The sequence below is a fragment of the Echiichthys vipera genome, assembly GCF_963691815.1.
Source record: "Echiichthys vipera genome assembly, chromosome: 9".
Taxonomy (NCBI): domain Eukaryota; kingdom Metazoa; phylum Chordata; class Actinopteri; order Perciformes; family Trachinidae; genus Echiichthys; species Echiichthys vipera.
This window is the reverse complement of record NC_139834.1, coordinates 19,364,631-19,385,638: the sequence shown is the minus strand read 5'-3', so window position 1 is coordinate 19,385,638 and position 21,008 is coordinate 19,364,631. Positions and strand designations below refer to the sequence as shown.

The following is a 21,008-nucleotide window of genomic DNA, read 5'->3' as shown; positions in this document are numbered from 1 at the left end:
CTCAGTTTTGGTAGAGAGACTGAAAAAGTCATTCATGGAATATTCAATTGGAGAATTATGAAGTAGCAAAAATGTGATTGGCAAGGATTTAGGGCCGGCTTTGCAAAGGGATTGAATGAAATACTCACATGAATACAGATTAGAGGGGAACAATGTTAGCATGAATATACACAGGGTTATTAACAATGAGGGCAACTCAAATTGATCTGAATAAACCAGCCAGATCCTCAGCAGTGCACAGATCCTTGCTGTGGTGATGTTGAGCAGCAGCAGGTTTTCGTCAGCTCCAATCCATTACCCAGTGCGATCTAATCTAAGCTGCCATCCAAGCCCCCTAGAAACAACAGCACAGTGAAAGGCTCAACTGGAGGCAAGGGGTAGGCCACTTCATAAGGGATTCTCTGCAGTCTCTGCATGCCGCCTGCTTTGTCTTACCTGGTGCAATCATGGCTCGCTTTATTCTCGGAGGCCCTTTCTGTTTTAGTTCACATTGGCAGGGCAAAGACACTTGTCTGCTCCACTTGTTTTTCAATCCACTGATGAGTAACCACATCTTTTTTTCTCTCTGCTTACTGTGCTCTCAAAGGCTCTATTTTTAGCCGGCATCCGGGGTTAGTTTAGTAGGTAAAAGCCATGCTCGAGAAAAGATAGCTTGGGGCTTTCCAACATCAACATTTAAACCTGCCTAGAGACTCCCGTGGTAAAAGGCGAAGCACTGCTGGCTGCAGATTCTCATGCACAATGACATTGTGTGCAACAATAAACTATCTCTGTCTAAAAAACATTGAGACAATTTACGAAATCTCCCTGGGCTAGCATTGGTTACCTTCTTTCTGTAATATAAACTGATACCCACTTAGTCAAACATATTCTCCAACAGTCCACAAATACTTTCAACCACAGACATGAGGATCAGACTGTGTGCTCCACAGGGTCTAAGCCTCTACTCCATCTCTAAAGGAAGGCTAAATCCTCCTCTAGTCCCTGTTTGTGTGCTCTCTGCGAGAGCTCCAAATGGCCCTGAGGGGGCCGCTCCACAACCCAAGATGTCCATTATCTACAGGGTATGTGAGCAGGACTTCATTTCGCAGCCTAATATCAGCTACTTCAAGACACAAACCCTCTCAGTCTGACACGTTTGTCTGGCTGGAGCAAAGCTGAAGGCCATTTCGGCAGCTCTGACTGCCTCACCAGGCATCATGTTTAGACACAGCTCCTGAGGGAAATGCAAGGGTTGTCCATTGTCACCCTTCCCCTTTCCTCTAAACGAGGCACTCTTGAGAAATGTAATCATGAGCAGGCCAGTAAAGGACCTCTCCCAATGTGTCATTGATAAGACAAGCAGGAGAATGTGAGGTATGTGTAGGCAGACAGTGCTATCATGACTGCGGCTCTTAATTGAGTTTTCCCTGTAGATCTGTGGGCTGTGGGTTTTTTCTTTTTTTGCGGTGTGAATAAAGTGCCTGATTTGAAAGGATTTTTAGTGTCTTTCACCTCTGGAGAGGCACTGACAATTCAATTTTTTGGTGAATTATGCTGTTGTAATGGGAATTTACCCAAAGGTAAAGCTGGGGTCAGGAGAGTTATAAATACACACTGGGGACACATTCAAGCCCGACTTGCCCTTAAAAAATATCTGTACCCTATATGGATCTTCAAACATTTATCTCTATAAAATGGAGTGGGGCTGTAGTGCGTGGGGGGGGGGGGGGGTTACATGACATTTTCTCAATCAGATGTACAAATAGTAATAAGAATTACTGGGAAAGAGAAAAAAAAAAACCAACAATGATTTTTATCATCTGTTGGAATGAAAGGACTCTTGAGATTTTAATATTTGAGCACTCAATCATGCATCACTTGCAATGATATTCTGCAATCAAACATCCCCACTCTTCCTCTGAGATCTGCCTATCAGCTTAACGATCCTATCCGTCACTTTGACTCCAACTGGTAGTCTAAATGAGCGTGGGTGAAGAGGAAATGTATTCATATGGCTGCCCTACATCTTCCAGCTACTCTAATCACTATGCCACACAGAGTGGCGTGCCAACACGGAGGAAAAACTAACATGAATAGATCAGATTGACAGATAAGACAGCTCTGAGGTTTCAGACTGACAGTGCAGGCCGACGGGGGCACTGAAGGATGTCGTCAAGAACAGCTCCCAAAAACAAAGCCATTAGGTCAGTACACAAAACCATTTTCCGCCTAAATTATTTAGCTTTGTGGTGACAGACTCTGCTCTATCCTCGAGCAGATGGTTGGGGGAGGAAGCGGGGGGACAATCCCTCCATTCAACGTCTTATAATGATCCAGTCAAAAAAACACCTCCACCTAAAGATACCACAGGATGGTATTACCTCTAATTAGGAAGAGCTATTATTTCATATGCAAACGCCTCTCCTCTAACTACCAACCGCCACTCAACCAACCATCACAATTGACTGTCGTTACAAAATAAATACAACAAAAGGTTTCTTTGCATAACATCCCCTTTTGTTTGTTACTCTCCATGCTAATTTCAGCAGTCTCGAAACCAGAGCTATAACTCTGGAGTGTATGTGTAAGCACTGTAAATAGAGAGCGTCAGTGAACATTCTCCAGTTAGAGAAGTGTTTGTTCAAGGAAAAGACGGCTTAAGAAAGCAGTTGGCGGGGGAGGTGACTTGGAGAGTGGAATATTCAGTGTAGCGTTCAGCCTTGTCATCCACCATCTCAGTCGTGCAGGCCAGTGATCCTAGGCAAAGGGGAAAGCACCCTCTGCAGTGCGCATGGGGAGAATCATATGAATCATGACTCTGTAGGGTTTCCATGCGGCTAGTAGCTACGGCCACAGACGGGGCTGTGTTGTAAATATTGCCTTATTCTGGATGCGTTTCCTCTCCCTCATCTAAAAGAGAAAAAAACACAGCTAGGGGGAAGTGGCCAGGAGTGATGAAAACACTGCTGGAACAAGCAGGATCTGAGCGCAGAGCTCCCATATCCTTTGAGGACAGCTCATAAAACATGCAGTGGCTGGGACTGGGCCTCTTACACAGGCCTCACACACACACACACACACACACACACACACACACACAAACACACAGGTGGGCTACAAATAGACACAATTAATTTGAAAGAGTCTGAAGGAGTCAGACCTGCATGGTTTACTACCTGGACCTCGAGCGAGTGCTTAGGTCTTCACCTAAAAGTACACACCAGCTACAAAAGGTAACTATTTTCCAAAAACATTAGCAGCAGGGGGACTACAATAGGTTTTTGGGAAAATGTGAGATGCTAGATATTATGCAGTGTACTGTAGTGATCCCCAGATTAACTCTGCCTGTTCATGTGTGAAATGGAGATTTGATCCCTGACTGATAGTGTGCTATGCCTCAAGCAAACACAAGCTGCAGATTTTTCATCTATCAAAACACCTAACTGCAATACCTTGTTTTACACATCGTATCCTTCACTGTGCAACAATAATGGGACATTAAAAGTACTGCCCGACACAACATGGCTCAGGCTGACTGTAGGCCTCTTGTCTTTTTTTAAACTGAAGGTGAACGCAGCTGGCTTTGCGGTTGAGTTGCTGTGAATAAGCCTCAGATATTCTTGGAATGTTAATGTTAGGCTTTGACCATGGCAGTCTCACCGACTTCTCCTCTCATCACTGGGCCATTAATGACAATGCAGATACAATTTAGGCCTGCCTATGCCAATAACACTCTCCTCTAAAATATAAAAACATCCACTTAATGATTTGATCTCTTAATATTTAGCAAAAATAACAATAGGATGAGAAATATATCTATCTATCTATCTAATATAGAGCTGGAGTAACTATTCATATGGCACTCAATTACCACATTGTTATATGACACAACTGTTAACTAATCCCATGCTTGCATTGTGTTTAAGCACACCATATGCTGTGCTCATGCATAGGAAATCAGCCTCTAGTGCTTCTGCCATCGCAGAAATCTAGGAGGACAGCTTTGTGAAGCTACAGGCTTGTTAAAATAGCTTCTCACTGCATCTGCAAGCTTATAAAAAGCCACTCAGAGAATATTTACTACAGTACAGCATTCATCTAAGTGTATACACACGTCAATCTAAAATGTGTAGGGCCATTGACACGCATACTTACAGACATACATATATAAGCAGCACACACATGCATATATAAACAAACACAAAAAAATAGCTGCTACTGCTGCTGCTGCTCAGCAACTGTATTTGCAGTCCAGGTCCGACTTTGTGCACAGCCAATAAATGGCTGGAGTGTAATGTGCCTTGACCTTCTATCTTTCTTTCAGCAGCTCCTTACATATATTGCTGTCTCTCCTCATATATCACTGGGGAAAATGGCGCCCTTCACCCTGATCCTTCCTGTCCCCCTCCTTAAAAGGGCTGAGGGGACAACTTTGCCTGCTGTACTCAACTGACAGCAATGGCATCTTCTTCACCAAACCCAAGGGGAGGGGGAACAAGGCTAGTCAAGGGGGAAACGCTGCAATGAATAATTATGTTTCATAACACCCCCCCCCCCCCCCCATTAGCATCAAACAATCATTAATGGGGAACAAGGTGGTGCCGAAGAGTCTGCTTTTCACTTTCCAGAACAAGAGGGTCAATTTGCACTTCAACCCATTTCTCTCTGCTCACCGTCAAAGCAGGAGACACCTCATGAAAAAAAAAACATGCTCTTAGCTTATTTATGATGCCAGTTGCAATGCTGGAGAAAAGGCGGCATTCTTTCTACACTCAGCAAAAACTGTCCGGATCACTTTACGCAGCAGTTCACTACTTTCATCTCCACACCTCTTCTCAGCAGGCCAACTCAACAATTCAATAATGAATATGAAATGCCTCCTAATTGATGTCTATGGGAGATGGAGCGACTGAAAATACGAGCTATTGGACATGGGCTTGACTTGATTAAGTTTTTGTTTCACGAAAAAAAAAAAATCTGATCAGTAGTAGCAAAGCCAGTCCTGATCGAATTAGCTTTGCACTAAGAGCTCCATTGATCTTGGCACTCATCTGAGCAGATGAGACCAGGAAAGGCAGCTGGTAATCCAATAGCAGGGATGGGAAGTGCTTCAAGGACTTCTGCTGTGTTTACCCACCTATTTCCTACACAAAGAGGCAAGATGTTAGTACGCGCCACTCACTGGACTGATTGGAAGCCACGGGGCCCTGGGAGCTCCAGTGAAACGAATAAGAGCCGCAATGTGACCAAAAGCAAGGTACTTGAAAGCAAAAAGTAATTGCTTTCGCCATAGCTATCATGTAATGAGTAAACATGAGAAATCAAGCCGAGCCAAGATCAGTGTTTAAATGAACTGTGCAGTCGCATTCAAGTCCTAATACAGGCTTCATAACCCCAGCCAAAAATCTGAAAGCAAAGCTGACATAAAGGTTCGCTCAAGTGAGAGAGTAAGGTTTGGAGAATCAATGTAGGGAAATCTGTCTTTACACTGTGATAACTTCATTGCAACAAGCATTGAAGCAAGCCTTCGCTTCAATTTTGCATGACATGAATGACATCAAACAAAAACCCAGAGGGCAGGGAGCATGTGAAATGAAACAGAGCAAAACTAAGGTTGTAAAGGGCACAACATACAGCTGTTTCGCTTTTGGAAATAGTTCAAGTGAAGAGCGCCTGAATAGTATCGCTGTCGTGCATTAGTGCTCTTTCTCACATACGCACACACCCGTAATCTATAAAGGATTCATGAGTGAATGCTCAATAACAAACTGAGTGCATTTCTCTCCTTCGTATCACTGCAGCAAGAAAAGAGTGAGAACTCCTCAGCAACCCACAGATACACCGCAAACACACACTACTCTCATGCCACACTAATAACCTTGGGCTGTCTACCAATGCCATGACTTTATGGAACAGTATGGGCTCTAAATAGAAGCTCAATTTCTCACCAGCAGTCAGTAACAGCTCTATTTCCGCCACCCTGTCATTAAATATTTATCTTAGCCGAGTTGCCGATCATACCAAGGTGATAACCGTTTAAAAATCTAAATCTGGGGCTTTCTTTCTGTCCTTCGCGCCTCACTCCACCACCGCCACAATAAAGACCCTATTTTTAAAAAGGATTATCTACAAGTGTTCCTTTAATCAGCACATGGAAGGACTGTAGAAATCCCTCAACAACAATCCCGGAGGAATACCTTTCTCTGAAGCCCTATCAGGCAGAGGATCTCCTTCACCGACAGCGGACTGAGTGAGTGGGAGTGTGCGTGTTTGGGGATGAAAAGATGTGCTGCTACCTTGCTATGATGTCCTCTCCAACATTCTTAGAACAAAGGCCTCCATTTTGAAGTGGAGTTATGATGGCAAGGCGCTCTTAAGGTCCCCTGTTGCCGTGCGTCCTATTGCATTCTATCCTCTTTGTTAGGCTGGTGTTTGTTATGCTTGCAAGATAAGCCACTGTTGTGGGTGGATGGGTGTACTACAGCAACCGGTGTACCGCTTGAGTGCCAAAGCCAACAGTCTGTGGGAGGGATTGTGGGTGTTATAGATCACTAGGAGACAGATGTCCAGTCTTGCCCCGACGCTGACTCAGACACTAACCCCGAAAAACGTGTTTGCAAACTGGACCACTTCCTGGTGGGTCTTAAGTTGATCTTTATCAGGGCAATAGAGTCAGCTCTCTTTATCACAGCAGCCTTCCTCTTTTCCTGGCGCAGGGCTGAGCGGCTTTGTTATTTATGAAACATAAGAGTAGGAAGTCTACTCTGCAACAGCCCGATAAACATTACAAGCCTTCTTGTGCAGGCAAACGAGCAACCAGATTCTGAAAAAATGACACCAGGCTTGAGCAAAACAAAGAAGTGTGAGGTTTGGATGAATGCAAAAAAAACCCCAAGAAAAACATTAAATGAGTATTGCGAATGCCTCTGGAGAACAGATGACTGGCAGGTCATTGGCAAGACACGGCATCATTGTCTAACCATAAACGCATTGAGATTCCCCGCTGCACTAAATAAGTGCCATGCTCCAATAAGCAGAATCAAACCCTTTGAGCATCTGTTGTCTTTAACTCTCCCTCTCTTTGTTTTGTGGCGTTCCGTCACAGCTAATGATTTCCTCAAGATCTCCATTTTCCACATATGATTTACATGTTTGAAATGCTTAATTGAGCAGACACGGCAGCCATTACTGCCAAGCTGAATCCAAGAGTGTTCGGGCAGAGCTTAGAAAATTCATCTCAAAAGCAAGGTTGATCAAGAGGAAACAGACAAGGTATCAGCATATTGCTTTTCAGTTTCTTCTAGTTTACATATCTGGCTTGTTCAGTCATCCCTTCTAGAGAGAATCACCGCCAGCAAAAACAATTACACCACCACCAACCCCCACCGGAGCACAAGCCTCTCACTGAGTGCCTCGACTCAGCTTGACAATCAAGACCATAAGATTATTCTGTGAATTAAAGCTAGTTAACTAAGAGCACTGACACACATCCAGAAAAGCATTAGCCTGTCTTTTTTAGCATAAAAAACAGTAATGATTAGCCGGTTCAGAGAGATCATCTCCGTACATGCAGCCCGGGGCAGCCCTTACTGTCTCCCTCATTATTTTTGGAAGAACAAGGCCACTAGTGAATCCTGTTGGGTTAAATGTAAGGTGCTCTCATCATGACCTGTCTCACACAGAGCACTGAAACCGCTTTAAGCTGCTCTTCTTACAGACAAAAGAAAAATGGAGTAACTCGCCAACACTGTAAATATACAGATAAATCTCACTCAACTAAGCTGTAAAATCAAAGTGGAATTGTTGGAGTACATCCCTCCCACGCAGCTGCACATTCTGCAGTGAGAAAAGCTGTCAAATGTTGGCTTTTTGCGGATAGTAGCTGAGCTGACAAGTGCCAATGATACAATGTGAGTGATAAAGACATTCATTCCTGCTTAGAGAGAGGTTTTCCAGATGTGATAGTCTGCAACGCTCCAATGCTTCATTACTGGATAGAAAGAGGCTGTTGCTGTGTTTCCCCCCCCCCCCATTTACGTTGCCAGGGTGACAAATGAAAAGCAGAATCACCCACACAACTAATCAAATGACTGAGTGACAACAAGTCAATATTTTCTCATTGTGTGGAAAAGCAATATATCTGCACAGTAACGGGCTCTGCTTCAAAGCTTAGGCAATGCTACACTCACAGCATTACACAGATAATGTGCCAATAATCTGGCTTGGTACGGCTCTTCAGACCAGTGCGAACAAAGACGCGGTATCAACAGACCTTTACCAAGTATGGGCTAAATTACCAACTCACCAGACATTGTCTAGACCCTGTACTTCAAACAAACATACTCTGTCGTGTAAGGGCTCCTAGCCAACAAAGACAAAACTGTAATTGGACATTGATCTGTCGAGGTCTAAGGATAAATAACTCATCCAAAGAGCAGCCATGAAGAGAGTGGTATGTAAACACACCAAACCTTCCTAACATGTGAGAGAAAATGGGCAAATTGAGAATTACAAGCACTACGCAATATGTGCTCAGAGAATTCAGATTGTATCCATTTTGCCTTCGTTCCTTGGGGCTCATTTGTCATTTTTAAAAGACATCTTGTTTGAAAAAAAAATAAAAGACAATTATCTTGTTTTTGATTACACCCTTGACAAAAAAAAACCCTAAACACAAAATGGAGCAAACATCATCTCTACAAGCCTGGTTAAACACAAGCAAGATCAATGGGTAAATTTATCAGCAAATATTACCATTCGCTGCCTGGCAAGTAATCATTAAGGAATGGCACTGATGCATTATTCATTGGCTAATGTATAATTCAGACTTAACAGCAGATTCTATGCATAAATAAGGCTGTGATACATTTAAACACATTAAATGTTTACTCGCTAAAATAGGATATGAATGCGCAGCGTGAATGCTTCCCTGCTGCTGTCACTCGATTTTCTGCTACCACTGCTGAGGATGCAGAGGTGTAGGGTGGATACTGAAGTATAGACTCTGACAGCCCACTCATCATAACACATGCACTTAATGGACACAGGTTACTGATATCCAATATACTGAGGGGAGGGAGGGGGGGGGGATAAGCTGTTCATATGTAAGGGTGAGGGAAAAATTGATTCTTAGATGTATTATTTCCTGAAACATTATGTCTCAATACAAGAGAAGTCAAGATCTTTAAAACACATATAGCTATCTTTAAAACTAATATAATAATCAAAGGCATAGTAAGGCTGTATCTCACACACTAAATTAATAATATAAATGGCAAAATAACATGTGAACCTACAAGACCGGACTGTACATCCCTTACACCTGGACCAATTGGGTGGTAAAACGTAACAGACGTAAACACGTGTGTCGTGCTTATGTTTCATGGTAGGCTATTTCTTGAGTTTTGGTGAAGATGGCTGAGCGTGAGCAAACACATATGGATACAATCTGTCCGCAGCCTCCCTATAAGTTGATTAGTCGACTAGTTGGTTGTTTAAGATTACTTTTGTCAATTAGGCTTTTTTTCTGCTTTTTTTCACTCTGAATGACTCATTTCCAAGACACTTATGAGCACATCTCTGATAAACACAAGATTCAAAGTGGTGCTGTTGCTTAATACTTTGTGGAGAAATTAAATTTTACAGATCTGTGGATTAAATTAACTTATTAAATTTAGTTTAGTAATTAGTCAACAAAATAAAGAGTGTTAGTCCACTGACAATTTTATTAATTGAGGACAGCCCTGTTTTCTTGTTGGTTCTTTGCGATGCTGGGAAATAATATGGCAAATGTAACCATCCAGCCGACACATCTCTGTTTGTTACTACTATTGTATTCATAAAAGATAATAGAAGTAAATTCATCTATTTATTTTAATTATAGATCATTACAACTACGTTATGTTTGAAGAGTAGCAAGTTGTCACAGAAATAAAAAAAATGTGATGCATCAAGATGGGTCGATGATTGTTCCATAATCGCACCGCAGCTCTCCAAATAAGATTGAATCGTGAGTTGCCTTGAGATTCCCACATCTATTCCTGTGTAGGTGATTGTTAAAGTCCCATAGTGTCTCATTTCTTTGTTTAACTAAATACATGGAATTTAGGATTGGTCAGTAAAACCACATTTAACAACCTTACAGTATACAACCTTTTCTTTTCCTGCACATAAAGATTTATGTACTGACGCTTTATCTCCCTCGGACATCAGTACGTGTGTTTAAACCTCACGGCGGGATCGTGAGGATGTTCTTGTTGAAGTGTCGGAGCTGGTGTCAGAGGGACAGTCAACAGGGAGGACGAGAAGGCAGCGAGGACACACGGGCTCCATCTGACGGTGTTCAGAGCAGGCGGCCCTGTGGGGACCGCCATTCCACTTTATGACCATGCACTGAATTAACGAGGCCAGATGTCCCCCCACTTAACATGTGTGAAAGTGCCCTCCGATGGGCTCAGCTGCTTTAAGGATGTACAGACAGAGTGGAAAAGGAGACAGGGCCTATTTTCAATTATCCCAATTTCTCACTCATCGTTGGCTCCCGAGGTTTATGTTAATTAAAGATATCGGCCCTTCCTCTGTGCACAAAACAAATTAGATGGAATTTTCTATGAACAATCAAGGCACCTCTCCAGTCCTTCATCACTCTTTATTTCAGTAGTCACCCACAAGAGGGTACTGCCTCCTTAACAGTGCTACCACTGTTTCATATGTACTATGTCAATCAGTAGCTAATGTATTCTAAATGCGTCACTGGTGAACCACTATCTGCAAGGACAATAGGTCAGGAAGTGGCGAGCAGGCTTGTTCCATTTAGAAATGAAACCTGTCTAAAGAATCAACAAGACCTGAAGAGATTTATCATTGCTGCTAAAAAAACAAAACGTGTCTGCTTCTGTGTAGGGGGATGGAAATGATACCAACAATGGTATAGAAGCCATGACTTCTCATTGATTTTCCGCCTGGCCAAATGACAAGGCGGCTCTTGCATTTCTGTATTGTTGGGGTCAAAAGTGAGATGGCAACTGCGAGCCATAACTTTTATGTGGCTGAGATATTTAGGCAGTTAAGTCACGTTCACACAACCAAAAAGCCAGAGTTGTAATTTATCAAATTTATCTGATCAGCATCTTACAAACAGTTTGTTTTTAATGGGTCAAACATCACATCTGTTTTCATTTACGTAGCTTATTATAATAACAAGTGGGCCATTTCTTTGTAATTACAATGGGATACAGTTGAGTCATTCAGACTATTACCCCAATGGAAAAGATATCAAGACCCCAGCAGACTTACTCATTAGAAAGACAATTAGAGGCCCGCCAACATTGCATCAATTCCAATTTCTCTGATTCTTTATGCATTACATCACGCCGTTAAAAAAAAAACCGACACACAGACAACCCCTGAGTGTTTTTCTACCTACCAGCAACTACCATCATCCTAACACAGGGAGGAAAAAAGGGGGGCAGAGACGCAGCGTGGTGCAATCCCAGAGAGGGCCATCATGCGAGCAGATTAAATAACGTTTTTCCAATGCCCTGTCAAACATCCAGCCGCCTCTGAGCAGCTAGACAGCCGTTACAGCCTCACTCTATGAAGCATCTCTCTCTGTATGGTCGGAAACAGCCTCTTTGATCCGGATATCGCCCCTCAGATTCCTCAGAGGTGACACTCATACACGCGCCTGTATGTGAGCTGAATGTTTACTAGCTCTCTCTACCTTGTCAGTGGTGAGACGTGTGTTTATGAAGGGGAGTGACTCACACCGCTACTATGATTCCCTTGGTTTACATGAATCAACAACGCAGACTGCGGACTCAGACCCAGATCAACTTGCACATCAGATTTAATTTACAGCAAACACACTGGTACGAAGCACTGTAAATAGAGATGATGTGAAATGATAGTGACAGCCGTATGGTAGTGTGTACATAATTAAAATTAAGACCACTATATTCACATCTGATAGCAGTCTTTCCCCGGAACCCTCAATGCTCTTTTCCCACACAAATCCCACACTGCAGAACAACTTGGACTCATGTGTACAGCTCCATTAAGAGGTCTGGCCACTTCCTTTTTGATACACTCCACAAGTAGTGAAACTAAATGGATATCCTACCCTCTGGGGAAGTGGGGAATATGCCATTTCTAAATGTGTTCAGAAATCCAAGCTATGCAACTTTACCCACATAATACATGTTACCCACATGACCAATACGTTTTGTCACACTCCTTGTCAAAGACAAGCCTATCAATCGATTCAGTAACCACTAAATAATAGAAATAAAAACAAGGGGAAAAACCTCTATGAATCAACTGGAATGCACAAACCCCTTCTTTTTTATACGCAGATGCCATCTTGTCAGGCGATTTTTGTGGCGCAAATAAACTCATATGACAAACTCAGCTGAAAATCCTCAATGAAAAGGACAGCTTATTGTCTGTAAAATCTTCACACTACATCTGTTTATGATATCTAACTCAAAGATCCCTTTAAGATGGGAGAGCGCCAGCTAGCAGATGAGCGTTGAGTTTCAGGAACACTAACATGTTCTTTTACTATAATAGCACCTCATGACTTATATGGTCATAGTCGCATTCGCGTGACTTTTAAACCCCGAACGAGCAGCTCACCTAGTAGAACAAACAAAATGGCTGAGTCCTTGCCGCAGCGGCCCAGAGGTTCGATTCTGACCCATGGCCCTTTGCTGCATGTCATCCCCTCTATCTCACCCTTTCCTGTCTACCTTATGCAGTGATAAAGGCAAAAAGCTAACATTTAAAAAACAACAACAACACCTGAATGAGCCTTAAATGTTCAAACCATTTCAGGTGGAGAAAATGTCCTTTATATTCCATTATCTGTGCCACACGTTAGCCTGTGCAGTGTCATCCCACTCAAGTGGATAAATCACATCTGAATCATTAAGCTAGAGGTCACTTCTCAGCTAGCAGCGGGACAAAAAAGAAAATGCCACGAGAAGCCGGGCATGGTGGCGATTAGTGCCTCACAATTAGCATTGTAACATCTGAGTCCATGTAAAAGCAGGGGGAGGATTTCAGAAGGGGATTGTTTTTATATGGTAGAGATTGAAGGCAATCACCCCCCCCCCCACCCCCCCTTCCACATTTGTGTCTTCTTTCCGAGCTGAAGCTTTGTTTGTGCTTATGTGGCCACATACCCTGTGGATCCAGCTTCTGACTGGAGTCACATGAATACTTACTATGACCAATTTTACAGTGATTTAAGTAAACAAGCCCCCCCCCCCTTTTCTACTATAACTGGAAAACATTAGATAAGCTGCCTTTCAGACAAATAACTGTAGTCTGCTTTCAAATCCTAAGCCACACACACACACACACACACACACACACACACACACACACACACACACACACACACACACACACACACACACACACACACACACACACACACACACACACACACACACACACACACACACACACACACACACACACACACACACACACACACACACACACACACACACACACACACACACACACACACACGCACACAAGCCCCCCTTTGCTCTTTTCAACAACAGGCACAGATCTCCCCCCTCACCCCCCCACAGTGAGAGCTGCATGTGCTTGGGCCAGAGTTCATAGCCTCTGGGGTGCTGAAGGGGGGGAAGTCAAGTTAATTTGGTGGTCCTTCAACAGTTTGCTGGTTCAGCCGGTCTCCTGCACACGATCCCCCTGCCATTCTTTCAAAAAAACAATCAACTTGTTTGCTATTATTACAGTCAAACAACCAATTTATGACACCAGCAAGGCTGCAAATCTCACAGCCAGTCCCTTTTATGTTAAACTTGGGGAAATCCCACCCGTCAAAATTGATGTGCCACTGACTCATCAAGATACATTTCAACTTTTTTTTCTCCTGTCTGTCAAACTGCAACTTTTCTTTCCTCGAAGTCGATCGATTGCTTGAATGCACAAGTTGTTTTTTTTCCTGTAGGTTTCCTGGGTAACAAAGTAAATTGCTTTGCTTCATTATTGTGACTTTAAAGCCATTAGCTGCTGAAGCGCCTGTTACAGGCTGGTCAGGTCATGGAGGATGCCTGAGGGTCTGCTTCACAGTCCAGAGAGAGCCAAGTTTTACAACAATGCAGCCAACTTTCAGCTCGCCGGAGCACTCAAAAACATTTGACTGGGGGTCACACACACTTCCTACTCCGAGTATAAACAAAATTGTGACACTTTTAGATCAAAGTCTGTAAGTGCCCCCCTGATATAACATAAATTCTGTTTCTTTATCACACACACACACACACACACACACACAATGCTCTCCATGTCTGCGCCCCCCTCCTCCTCCACCTCCCCCTCCTCCTCCAACCACAACCGTCCTGTAATCTTTTTTTGTATTCAACTACTCACCCGCCAGTCTGGTGATTCTTGGGAGTCCCAGAGACTGCTGCAAACAAGTTCAAAACCCTGATCCTAGCCCGAGATGACCCACCGAACATAAGCCAGCTGGGCCAAATCCAAAACCCGGGACAAAACGAGGCGAACGCGAACACTTTTCTTCTTCTTTTAAACCCGCTGCCCGCAACGGAGGGGCTCGGGCAAAGCACTTGCTTCAACAAAAGACGGGTTTCGATTTACTGATTTCACTGTTCGCGTTCCGAAATGTACCGAGCCAGAACCCCCTCCTGCTCTTCATCGAAACTGCTCCTATTCCCCTTTGGCCGTGTTGTTGTTGCCGTCGATGATAGTGTCCACATGAAAAGTAACACGGCGCTGTCGGTTGTTTCGAGGGGTATAGGAAACCAGCGAGTTCGCCGTTTACAGGCTCCGCTTCCTTTTTTCCACACATACACACACACACACACTCGCACGCACATACACGCGCTCTCCCTCTCTTCTCCTCTCTCTCTTTCCTATGCACACACACTCTCCACGCTCTCTCCGTCTCTCTAACCCCCCCTTCTTCTTCTTCTCCTCCTCCTCCTCCCCTCCTCCTCTTCAGCTGTTCAACAGACGCATCCACATGGCTGACCTAGTCTTTCTTTATCCAGACACTAGTGAAGGAGAATTACCTCGACCACATTTAAAAAAAGAGAGTAAAGAAAAAAAAAATCCGAGCGAAACAAAAACATGGACTGGATTCAAATAATCGTCATGGACAAAAGGGTGGTGGTTGGGGGAGAGGGGGGCGCCAATGGGGCTGTTGATTGATGGCAGCCCCTTAGGGAAAACGCCGAGCGCCCAGTGTGTGTGTGTGTGTTTTTGCAGAAAGCAAGATGCACGGCAGCCCAAAGTGGCCCGACCTGTACCATCATCAACCGATCAATGGTAACGCTTATGGGAATGTGACTGAAACACTAGAGCGAGACAATGAAAAGCCGTGAAAGCTCGTTGTAGTAGTAGTAGTGCCTTATTAATAAGGGCTTAACAACACACTACATTTATTTTTGTCTGTTTCTCTGGCAACAATGGCGACAGCAATACTACGTTTTTAATGATTAATAAACAAATTAACTAAATAGTGTTCTTAAATACAGGTCACTGATTCATATCTGGAAACATTACGCATCTGCTGGAAAATACACAAGAGGAGGGGGAAAGCCACTGCCCAGGCTTGTGGAGCTCATTTGCATTTTGGGATAATGAATTAATTAGTCACCCCACCCATTAAAAAAGGCAGAAACAAGCGGGGTTGATAATGTGAAGAATAGTCCATTAGCAATATTTGGCAGGCTGGTTTTCACTGGCTGTAGTCTGCACATCACGTCGAAAAAATGTGATCCTGGTCATTTCCAAGAGCACTAATTTTTGTGCTTTACATTACGGTTTGTTTCCTCTTAATCTTAAAATGCTTACTGATGAACAGAAACCTGACGTCAACTCCCTCATATGCATTAAGCTATAAATTAATAGGATGGTTTCAATTTCACCAAGCGGGGAGCTTGACACATTTTCATTGTCTTAAACATGCTATTGGGTCACTGACAAAATCTAATTAACTCAAGCAAATAGTGTGAGCATTGGGCTCTTTTTCTGCATTAAAGCCATACACAGGGCAGCAGGAGAGACAGGCAGTGAGGATCAATAGCAATTGAGTTGAGGGTGGTGTGCAGGGGGTCTTTCATTGTGCTGCAAACCATGTTGGTCGTCTTCGTTTCAATAGCAGATTGTTGGGGGGTGCGCGACAAAGTGCTGGTAAAAACCTTTTCCAGTTCCTGAGGCAACTGTACTGAGAAGTCGTACTCCCCCTCCACATAGTAACCTAATACCACAGCAGCCACAGCTCCTCCCTTATCACAGTATGTATACATTTCACAAGGTCAATGTTTATGATATTTACACACAGTCTGTCTCCTTTCCTCAGTTACACAAGCATCCAGAGGATCCAAGATTGATAAGGAGGCAGAAATAACACAATCAAAGCGTAAACAAAAAAGGGAATACAACGGTATTTCAGGCTCCAGAAATGAGTATTATGTCATGTGTTACACAAGAAGAAACCAGACAACGTTTCCAGTAGGTTTGCAAGGCTTAAGTTGGGCCGAGACAGCGAACCAGGGTGACTGCAGCGACTCCTTTCTGAAGGCAGTGCTGAGCAAAGCTGGATTGGCTGGTGGGACAGGCTCCCCTCCCTGGCAGATGAGATCCCATTATCAGGCAGACGAGAACTCCACCTCCAGGATTTCACAGCTCCTCTGTTTATCACATGGCTCTGTCAAGTTGGGCACCATTAACCGATAATGAAAGGAGACAACCGGTGCAGTTACAAGCAAAGCACTCCACATTCTACAGGCCTAAGCATGTATCTGGGAAGATGACTGTGTCTATTCAATTCTGTTCAGCATTCAAACGGCCCATCACAATACCTTTTCCCTGAGCACCCCTTTCTACAGCTACAGTGCCTTCGATCCCAACAGAACAAAAACTGGTTACTTGGTGCTTCTTTCTGAATTCAGAGGAAATGAAATCTAACAAGGGCTGCGCGCCGCACGAAAGAGCAAAATTACACTTTTCTGCGACAGTTGTTTTCCTAAAGATTATTAAAGAAGAACAATTCCTTGTAAGAGCAAACAAAACCAGAGGGGGAATATGAAGGGAAAAGAGGCACAATAAAGCAACACAAACTACCATTTTGAAATATGTTTTCTTCATCCACATCAAACATAATTAGTACAAGTGTTACTAAACAAAAAGACTGCAAGACAGGCACTGAATCAAAGGCCAACACGGCCCCCTCCTCACCCCTCCCTAGTCTGACTACTCCATTTATGGTTTATAGGATTCTGTAGCCACTTACGCTCATTAAAAATGAATACTTAACAAAAGCTGTGGCTGACACACACTGTTTGCTTTAGCCTGATTTCTCCACACTGAAGAAAAACAAGCCACTCAGAGGCAAGCGAGAAAGAGAAGGAGAGAAAGTGCTCAGCAACACAAGTAAGTCAGCCAGTAGCTGAAACAACAGAAAAAAAGCGACATGGATGACTGAGCCAAGCCTGCGAGAGACTTGGCAAGCCTCAGAGGCCCTGGCCTCTTAAGCACTCATATCTAGTAACTTCATTTAATACATTCACCAGGGATGAGCAGACAAGTTGAAGGAAAAAGGGATTGAGAGAAGAAAACAGACTTGTAAACCAAAAGGAGGGTTAGGTTGTGGCGGTGTGTGTGTGAGTGTGTGTGTGTGTGTGTGTGGGGGGGGGGGTACTTCAGAAGCTCGATTTTAACACGTGACTAAATCTCTACAGTGTAACAAGCTAACTTCCTCGCTGCCAAAACATAATACGAGCAGGAAATGTGCTAGATTGAACCTTGAGACCATTTTACCTTTCTCGGGCAGGTATTATCAACAGGAGCTGTCCTTCTCATATTAGAAAACTTGAACAGTGCTTTTTTCCAGATGGGGCTTAAAAGCAGCGACTCTCTCTCTCTCCACCACACGTACTAAATCCATAAAGAACAAAGACTCTGTGTGACTGCTGCTTCAAGTCACTGTTCCTCATACTGACGGCAAGTGCTGATAGGCCTCCCCCTCCCTTCGGTGCTGGCGAGCAGGCAAGAAAAAGCTGACTTCAAATCATTCATTGCTCCTTTTAGCCTTCATAGATTCTTAAAAGAGCACTTTACAAGTCGGGGGAATCTAAAGGGAAAATAGGGTCTTACACGACTAATTAAAACACAGACTTTGCCTGGAGGGGATTGAGAGAGGGGGAAGCAATAAACCAATCCTCTCCAATCTCCCAACAAAGTAACTCAAGGAAATTACTCAACTAAATATGGTTAACTACAGACTTGTGGATATGAAGATTCAAGGACTATTGCTTTAGCGGAAAAGAACACTCGACAGAGTAAAAATGCATGAACTAAAAAAAAGGGAAAAAGGACCGTAAAATAATAGAGGTTACACTTTTCTGTATACAAGCAAACAGCCCTAGTATGGTGACAAAAGACTAACTGAAAATCAAGATGTCCTCTGGACACAATCCAAACAGACGGCTAGTAATTAACCTGCTACCATGTAAGCCTTTATTTGCGATCATTAACACAGTTGTAAAAATGTGAAAGAAGCCAAGGAATGGTATTTTACTTTAGGCAATCAGCACAAGGTCTAGGCTCACATAGCTATCTTGTTTACATAGCTATTCACAGTCACATTTGGCAGCCTCGCAACACTCTGAAAACCAAGACACTTGTAGGCTACATATGTCTAATCCCTTTGCCAAGCTACACAAGCTACTCAAGAGATTGAAACTTGCTTGCAGCAGCATATAAAAAAAAAAAAGAATGCAAGTAAACCTTATTCCAGACGGAGGTTATCTGCCACCTGGCAGGCGAATTGATCAAATGTTAGGATTTACAGCAATTTCTCTTTATACAATACATTGCTCATTTGCACACTTTGATTCTATTTAAAACAGTTTGTCTTTGCTCATATATATACGTGTGTATTTATATATATATATATATGTGTGTGTCTGTGTATATATATGTATATACAAACTGTCAACAGTTCCCATTAGATCCCAGCACGCTAAAATTTGTCTAAGGTAAAAGAAGATCTGCGTGTGAAATGTTTATGAACCAGAAAAACAACTCTATGACCATAAAGTCACACGTATAGAAAACAGACACAAACAAATACACACGTGTAATAACTTAGATGCTAATTCACTAAGCCCCTGATTTTCCACAGACATTCTTCAAGCTCTCACATGGACCGTCTGTGTCTGTGTCTGATTCTCTGGGCAAAACAGGGCCTCATTCATCTGAATAAAAGAGCAGTTCAGTGGCTGCACCGAGAACAGGCTCTAAGGAATGAGACATGCATTTCCAAGAGGGCCACAGAGAGACAGAGTGCAGGCTGTGGCGAAAAGAGGAAGTTTACATTTCAGGCAAAGCCTTTTTTGTGAACAAAGACGAAGCAAGATAAACAAACAGTACATGTGTCTGATGCTTAGCTCTGGAAGCAGTTATTAAAAATCCTCCTCCAGCAGGGTGAAACTGTGTTTAAAAGTCATCAGCAGGCAGCAAAGCGAATGGGCTCCATGATCATGAAAGCAAAAGAGAGAGTGGTGGTTGGGATGTGTGATTCCTGTGTGGTTACTGACTCCAAGCTAATCTGCTCAAATAGCCAGTGACTGCTCCATTTCACGCAGAGCACATGGCTGTCTCACCTCCATCCACTGCCACCCTATGGACAGTGAGTGGAGGTGCAGCTCTGTGCTGTTGCTGTGCTAAAAGAGGAGGTAGAGAAGTGGGGGGAGCAGAGGCTCATAATGTGTAAAACAAAAAATTAACTCCCTGGACTATAATTCATGACATGCGTATTAAGATGCTCAATATGGCGCAATGGCCCACAAAGCTGTATCTTTTTTTCCCCACACTCCAGTACCAATGCTTTTTCAGAAATCAATTACTTAGCTCTGGTCACACATGGCTGCTCTCAGTGTGTAAGCTAATGATTCAGCCATCTAGTTTACAGATAGACAGTGATAACTAGCCTAAGCACAGCCTTTATAGGTCAGAGGAACAAGATTCTCAAGTCGTTCAAGCAAATTTATTTTCACATCTTGAATATTTCTATCTCGCTTGCCTCACATACCCTTTTTCTTTTTAATTTGACATGAATAAGAGCAGAGAGAAGTGATCTCAGTGGCAAATGTCCGGCCAAGCATGTGAACACTGGGTGCGGAGAGAAAAAAAGGATGCGTTATTCAAAAAGGCAGCACGCAGACAGGGTGTTGAGGCTGCTTTGTGAGATTAGACTGTTTTTTTTTTTGTGGGAGCGAATGGGTAAAAATCTGTCTGTGTGCAGTCGGAGCAGACAGTTGGGAGATCAGTGCTGAGGTCAAGAGGAGCCACTTAGCTGTGCTTTGGCCTTCCAACCCCTACAGCGTTCAGAATCAACCGCTCAACTGTGGGAGTAGATAAAAAGCTTGGCAGCAGTCTTGCAACTGGAGAAGACTACACTTACTAATGCATGCAGGCTTTATTTATGGCTTTTTAAAGGTACAAAATGAAAATTAATGGGAATAGGTAGGAAGGTGGGAAGCCTGCTCATTAGCCAGAATATATATTAGGTTAGCCTCACTAGTGCAGATCCCTAAAGGTACTAAATCTGGAGGCTTGTTAAAAACAAACAAAGCAATAAACAATCCAAACTAAAGACTATACCCCCCTCAATTACAGCTGAACCGCACATGTCATTTTTGATTTTCTTTAATCTATTATCACTATCATTTAATATGTAAGTTAATGAGATTTAAACAAGATGTGATGCTGCCCCCTCCCCGCACCACCGCAGATTATTACAAAAGCAAGGAGACAAGAAGAATAGCTGTCCCTTTGATGTCTCTGGTGAGGAGATAATGTGTTGAAATCTGAGAATAATATGTTTGGTGTCATTTATGATTACATGGAAAGCTCGCTACTCTTTGTCTTTATTGTTTGGACTTATGAATCGACTGAGCATGGAAGTGTGTTTCTCATTGTGCTGTTGTGGACACAGAGAATTACTACTCAGAAGT

General features: G+C 43.1%; 1 protein-coding gene across 1 annotated transcript in view; it reads right to left on the bottom strand.

The window, feature by feature from the left end:
• The window catches only part of rerea (arginine-glutamic acid dipeptide (RE) repeats a), a 96,896-nt gene extending 82,119 nt beyond the window's left edge, over window positions 1–14,777 (bottom strand). Inside the window, exon 1 of the mRNA XM_083920781.1 lies at window positions 14,395–14,777. The gene's annotated coding sequence lies outside the window, so the exon portion shown is untranslated. The remainder of the gene's footprint in view (window positions 1–14,394) is intronic.
• Window positions 14,778–21,008: the final 6,231 nt, after the last annotated feature.